Below are 6,894 nucleotides of genomic sequence, written 5' to 3'. Positions count from 1 at the left end.
TGAGAAATCTCATGGACAGAGTTGCCTGGCGGACTATAGCTCATAGAGCTGCAAAGAGTCGAGTATGACTGAATCAACTTAGCACACACTCCCGTAGAAGGCTGACTGTCCCTTCCCGCCTGCCCCAGGGATCGTCATGTGGTAATTCCCAGAACCTATGAATGGTACTTCATAGAGTAAAAAGGACTTGGTGGCTGTGATAACTGAAGGGCCTTGGGATGACCCTGCCTACCTGGAGGGGCCCTGTGATGACAGTGTCGTTGTGAGGGAGGCGTGACTGCAGAGCAGAAGGTGATGGAGACAGAGATGGAGTGAGTGGGCTCTGAAGTTGGAGGAAGGGACCGTAAACCAGGAATCCAGGATGCCAGAAGGTGGGAAAGGCAGGGTCACAGATTCTCCCAGTAGAGCCTCCACAAGGCAGCAGGCCCAGCAATGCTTGACGTTTGCCCAGTGAAACTGGCTTCACATTTGTGCACTCCAGATGGTAAGAATAAATTGGTTTTAAGGCGCCAGGTTTGTGGCAGTTTGTGACAGTTCCTAAGACTGTCACATGCTTTCCCTAGGAAAGGAACATGGAAGCCCGGGGATTGAGGAGGTGATGTTTGAGCCAAGCCCAGGTGTAAATAAGAAACTTTCCCTGGTGGCTCAGATGGTAAAGAATCTGCCTGCAATGCAGGGGACCCGAGTTCAATCCCTGGATCGGGAAGATCCCCTAGAGAAGGGAATGGCAGCCCACTCCAATATTCTTGCTTGGAGAATCCCATGGACAGAGGAGCCTGGTGGGTTCTGTCCACAGGGTCGCAAAGAGTCAGACACGCCTGAGCGCCTAACACCTTCACTTCCTTATTTCAGGTATAAGGGATGGGAACCAGAGCTCATGATGTTTCAGAATGTGAGGGTGGGCTGCCCTGCTGATCTGTGGGCTGCGACCGTGGCGCCTGCCCTGGGATCCAGTCCCAGCTTCGAGTGAGCCCTGATGGCCCTCAGCCTGGACATGATCTGCAGTGAATTTATATGTTTTTAATGTAAAAATTTCATGGCTGCAGTCACCATCTGCAGTGATTTTGGAGCCCAGAAAAATAGTCTGACACTGTTTCCACTGTTTCCCCATCTATTTGCCATGAAGTGATGGGACCAGATGCCATGATCTTAGTTTTCTGAATGTTGAGCTTTAAGCCAACTTTTTCTCTCTCCTTTTTTACTTTCATCAAGAGGCTTTTTAGTTCCTCTTCACCTTCTGCCACAAGGGTGGTGTCATCTGCATATTTGGGGTTATTGATATTTCTCCCGGCAATCTTGATTCCAGCTTGTGCTTCTTCCAGGCCAGCATTTCTCATGATGTACTCTGCATATAAGTTAAATAAGCAGGATGACAATATACAGGCTTGACGTACTCCTTTTCCTATTTGGAGCCAGTCTGTTGTTCCATATCCAGTTCTAACTGTTGCTTTCTGACCTGCATATAGGTTTTCTCAAGAGGCAGGTCAGGTGGTCTGGTATTCCCATCTCTTTCAGAATTTTCCAGTTTATTGTGATCCACACAGTCAAAGTTATGACCAACCTAGACAGCATATTAACAAGCAGAGACATTACTTTGCCAACAAAGGTCCGTCTAGTCAAGGCTATGGTTTTTCCAGTGGTCATGTGTGGATGTGAAAGTTGGACTGTGAAAAAGCTGAGCACCAAAGAATTGATGCTTTTGAACTGTGGTGTTGGAGAGGACTCTTGAGAGTCCCACGGGCTGCAAGGAGATCCAACCAGTCCATCCTAAAGGAGATCAGTCCTGAGTGTTCATGGGAAGGACTGATGATGAAGCTAAAACTCCAATACTTTGGCCACGTGATGTGAAGAGCTGACTCGTTTGAAAAGACCCTGTTGCTGGGAAAGATTGAGGGCAGGAGGAGAAGGGGACGACAGAGAATGAGATGTTTGGATGGCATCACCGACTCAATGGACATGGGTTTGGGTGGACTCCAGGAGTTGGTGATGGACAGGGAGGCCTGGCATGCTGTGGTTCATGGGGTCACAAAGAGTTGGACATGACTAAGCGACTGAACTGAACTGAACCAGTTATAAAAATGTTAATTGCTTTTCTCCAGATTTAGCTGCGTGTATGTGTATCTTATTAATGGAACAGAATATTTCCTTGGCTTTCTAAATTGGGAGTTCCTAGTGATACAAAATAGCATGCTGGCTTTGGCCAGAACTGGCCAGAAATAATGCACCCATGTCACTCAGCTTCTGTCTTGGCCAAAAAAGGCCTAGTGGCCAAGTGCCAGCTTGACATTTGCCATCTCTTCTTGTTTGGGATCCCCAAGTGCAGAGCCCGAGGTGAGGGCTTGGGGATTGACATTTTGGGGAGAGGTGGTCCCCAGAAGCAGCAGTGGGGATGCAGGAGGGCGACATGAGGAAGTGAGGGAGGCAAGTACAAGGGGAGTCAGTGGGCTCATGGTCACTGTGACTGCTGGGGGCCCTCCTGAAGAACCTTAGACTGGTTCCTCTGGGGGATGGGGCAGCCACAGGAGAGTGCCCTGAAGGCTGAGCGAGGGCTGGGGCCTGGGGCGCTGTGATGGGGGTCACACCCGCCCATATGGAGGGTATGGTCTTCTTCCTTTTTTGGCTGTGCTGGGTCTTCTTTGCTGCTTGTGGGCTTTCTCTAGATGCAGCGCCTGGCCGTCTCACTGAGCGGCTTCTCGTTGGAAAGCACGGGCTCTCGGTGCAGAGCTTCAGTGGTTGCAGCACGCAAGCTTCAGTGGCTGTAGCTGTCCTGCTTAGTTGCCTTGTGACACATGGAATCTTCCCAGACCAGGAATCGAACTCATGTCCCCTGCATTGGCAGGTGGATTCTTAACCACTGGACCACCAGGGAAGTCCTGGAGGGTATCCTGACAGCACAGTGAGGGGGGACTCGTTGTACACAAAGCCGATACAGTGTGGCCTCCACTAAATCCAGACTCACGCTCCCTGTGGGTCCTGAGAAAGGCAGCTATTTCAGCCGCCCCCTCCAGCGAGAGCTGAGACAGCCTCCCAGGCGTGTCTTCATGAGTGTCCACGGTCGGCGAAGCAGACGGTGTTCGGGCGAGGCTTGGAGAAAGTTCAGATGCATGTGTGAGGAGTGATGGGAGCACAGAGGCACCAAGCACTTCGCCCGCAGAGGGACTGTTGACCCCTGTGTGTAGCATCCTCTCTTGATACCTGTTTGGAACCCGGTCAGCGCAGGCGGTGCCTCCTTCCCCGTCTCCCAGGAGCCCCTCCTCCATCCAGGAGTTTTCTCTCCGTCTAGTTCTGGGCTCACACCAGCAGCTGTGTGTCTTGGCATCTTCCATTTTCAGCCTTTTTTTTTTTTTGGCTGCGCTGGGTCTCCGTGCCGCACGGGCTTTTCTCCAGTTGTGGAGAGCAGGGGCTCCTCTCCAGTTGAGGCACAGGAGCTTCCCACTGCAGGGGCTTCTCTTGTCTGTCTGAGCATGTGCTCTAGGGCTCGAGGGCCCAGTAGTCGTGCCTCCCAGGCTTAGCTGCTTCTCCGCACGTGGCATCTTCCCGGACCAGGTATTGAATCCGTGTCTCCTTCATTGGCAGGCAGATTCTTACCACTGAGCTGCCAGGGAAGCCCCCAGCCTTGTCTATGTTCAGGTCCCTGCTGTCTCTTATTTCCCGTCTAGAGTGCAGGACCCATTGGTTTTATTTATCTTGCCAGCCCTTCTGTACCTTGCAGGGAACAGAGCCCAAGTGCAGATTTGGGAGATGACGGAGCGATCTGTTGACACTTAACCTCCTGTCCCTCAGAGCCAAATGAGCACCAGCCAGGAGGGCTTGAGCTGTGTTCACAGTTGTGTTAACCTTTCACGCCTGATTGCTGGTTGCTGATGACAGAGGTGTTACTGTGTAGAACAGTCGCTGGGTGGAGAGGCTCATCAGAGAGGCTCACGTGGCCCTGGCGGGGAGTGAAGGATGGCCAATGGAACCCACCTTTCTTGTCCCTAATAGCCACCTGGGCCAGGGTGTTCTGACATGACCCGGTTCCACACACCTATTCCAGCCTATAGTTAGAGCTGTGGGGTCAGAGAGGGAAGTGACCCCATGGAGCTGTGCCCTTGGTCCAGCCTTGCTGGTGGCGGGTAAGGGTCACCCAAGCATGTGTCCATCAATACGAGTGTCTCCCCAAATGCCCACCTCTCCAGCACACAGGCATCTGTTGAAATAGCTTCAAGTTGGCATTTTGTTTATCTATGTGTATTGAAGATCGCATTTTTTTTTTTTTTTAAGTCTTGTTACAAAAGTAGGCTGTTCCAGGGGTTGGGAACTACCTGGAATTTCTGGATAACATTATACTTATCTCAATGGAGAGATTTTAGAAACTGGGGATTTATTTTGGGGGAAATGAATAAAAACACACTGTCCTCTTATAACCTGGTTTGGGTCTTGGGCTTCAGAAAATGTTTGTTGCAGTGCGTCTGTTTCTGACCCGTTTCTGCATATCTGTGAGGGTAGGGCGTGTTATCTAGAAGTGGGAGTGGGCTGGGGTACACAGCAGATTAACAAATGACAAAGCAATCCATGTTCTCTTCGAGGAGGGATTCCGCCCTTTTCCCGCAGCTTTGGCTAGGTTTTGGGAACTGAATGGTACCCCAGTCCAACAGCAAGGCAGGCGGAGGCCCCCCCAGCGCACTCTGTAGAGCTGAGAGGGGAAGGGGGCTCTTGGGAGGTGAGCCCGGCGTGGAGGGGATTTGGGGTCAGCTGAGCTGGAAAAGGCCCACTGTTAGCAGGGGGAGGGCTCAGGCTCCATCTCCCCCTCTTTCACTGTTGCTAAGATGAGAGGTTGCCGGGGTGAAGACGTGACCTCCAGGAAGAAGAATCTGCGAGGTCAGAGGGTGGGTGGTGCTCGCTTTGACAGGTCTTCCCCCCTAACCCCATTCAGGGAGGGGTGACCCACAGGAGGGCACTTCTGGGGAAGGAGGTGCCTGCTGGGGTCCTGGCAGAAAAGGGACCGTGCTGGAGCCCACGTGTGCCAGGCCCTGCCAGCACGCACTCGAGGCCGGGCAGTTCCCCACCCTGCCTGCTGGGCGCCAAGGAGCAAGGGTGCACGTCCCGGGCCTCAGATTCAGCGGCCGAAGCCAGGATTTGAGGCTCTGTTCAAATAGGGTTTGCGCTTGCACACGCTGACTGTCCCAGTATTTCCGCCTCCTCTGGGTTTGTTGGGAGGCTCCCAGGCCTGGCACAGAAGCCCCCCTTCCCGCAGCTCATGAACGCCAGGCAGGATGGTGTACTTCTTCTTACTTTAGGAGACTTGAGATGGGGGAGGTTATAATTTCTGCCTTGGAAGAAGGAAAGAAGGAAGGCAGGGTGGTGCTGGAACCCGGGCTGGCATTTGATGCCCTCAGGCAGAGACACCCGGTCTGCCTGCAGCCTGCTTTGCCTGCCTCTGTTTTCTTTGTGCTTGGCTGTTTTTCTGTTCATCGAGGTCCTGGGGGCGGCTTTGGACCAGTGGGTTATGATCTCAGCTTCCCGTTTCTTGACCTCGGTCAGTCATTGAAGCCCTGCTGAACCTCACTTACTGAGTCTGCTGAGGACACAATGGTGCTGACCCTGCCCCCCTCCAACCTCCAGGAGGTCAGGTGGAGAAGCGCACTGTTGTCAGTACCCCACGTAGTATCAGTGTGGGCCAGGGACCAGTGGCGCCAGCATCACCTGGGAGCAAGTTGGGAATGCACATTCAGGCCCGGCCCAGCCCTCACGGTGGAGACCGGCAGTCTATGTTTTAACACACCCTCCAGGTGAGCCTGGTATGTGCCCTTGTTTGAGAACCACCGCCTCATTCATACAGAAGAAGTTTCGTTCTCAGCCATTTATGCCATAAGCATAATCGTGAGATTTCTATTATGCATTTGGCTGTATCTCTGGACTTTTATGTTTCAAAGAAGAGAAAGGCAGGGTCTCTGCCCTTAATGTGGCCCACGTTGTTGTTCAGTTGCTAAGTTGTGTCCAACTCTTTGTGACCCCATGGACTGCAACATGCCAGGTTTCCCTGTCCTTTCAGAGGCTTCCCTATGTCCTGGAGCTTGCTCAAACTCATGTCCATCAAGTCGATGAGGCCATCCAACCATCTCATCCTCTGGCCCTCAATCTTTCCCAGCATCAGGGTCCTTTCCAATGAGTCAGTTCTTCGTATCAGGTGGCAAAAGTGTTGGAGCTTCAACTTCAGCATCAGTCCTTCCAGTGAATATTCAAGGTTGATTTCCATCAGGATTGACTGGTTTGATATCTCCCTGCAGTCCATAGACTAACAGAAAAGATGGGAAGAGTCTACTCTATGTGATAGGGAGAAAAAGAGATGATAGAGTAGAGAAAACAAAAGCTAAAGAGCAATCTCCAGCATGACATGGAGAGCCCAGTTTTACACTTGAGGAAGCCCAGACCCAGAGTCAAGTTAGGTAAGCTGGCAGAGGTTGTCAGGCCCATGAAGGGCAGAGCTGGAATGCAAGTCTTCGGATCTGATGGGGTCATCTCAGAAACCTCTGTGTCCAGGCTTTCCCCATCCATATGGCATCTCACACACCCCACCTCTGGCTGGAGCCACCTCCCCACTTATTCAGAGGAACAGGCTACGGTCAGGATGGAAAACTTCAGACTTCTTGGAAGCTCCTTCATCAGCTTTGCAGTGGGGATTGTCATGATGTTGGATTTAAACCTCCAGCCCTTCTGGGAGCCCAGATCTGTGACCCTGGTCAGATTGTAAAGGTCCTAAGTAATTAGTCAGTGAGTGGAAAAAGTTAGTCAAAGCCTGGAAGAATTAGTTTTTTTTTTTTTTTTTTTTAATGGAAAAAAACCAGTGTCCATGGATCTTCCAGTCTTCCTACATTGGGTGAAGGTCTTTCTCTGAGTGTGTGTTTGATGACT

At 51.7% G+C, this 6,894-nt stretch overlaps 1 protein-coding gene across 3 annotated transcripts in view; it reads left to right on the top strand.

The window, feature by feature from the left end:
• The window catches only part of SH3BP4 (SH3 domain binding protein 4), a 98,832-nt gene that overhangs the window by 28,232 nt on the left and 63,706 nt on the right, over positions 1–6,894 (top strand). The window lies entirely within an intron of this gene.

The sequence above is a fragment of the Ovis aries genome, chromosome 1 (genome assembly GCF_016772045.2).
Source record: "Ovis aries strain OAR_USU_Benz2616 breed Rambouillet chromosome 1, ARS-UI_Ramb_v3.0, whole genome shotgun sequence".
NCBI lineage: Eukaryota > Metazoa > Chordata > Mammalia > Artiodactyla > Bovidae > Ovis > Ovis aries.
The sequence above is the reverse complement of the archived record's forward strand: the minus strand, read 5'-3'. Positions and strand labels throughout refer to the sequence as shown.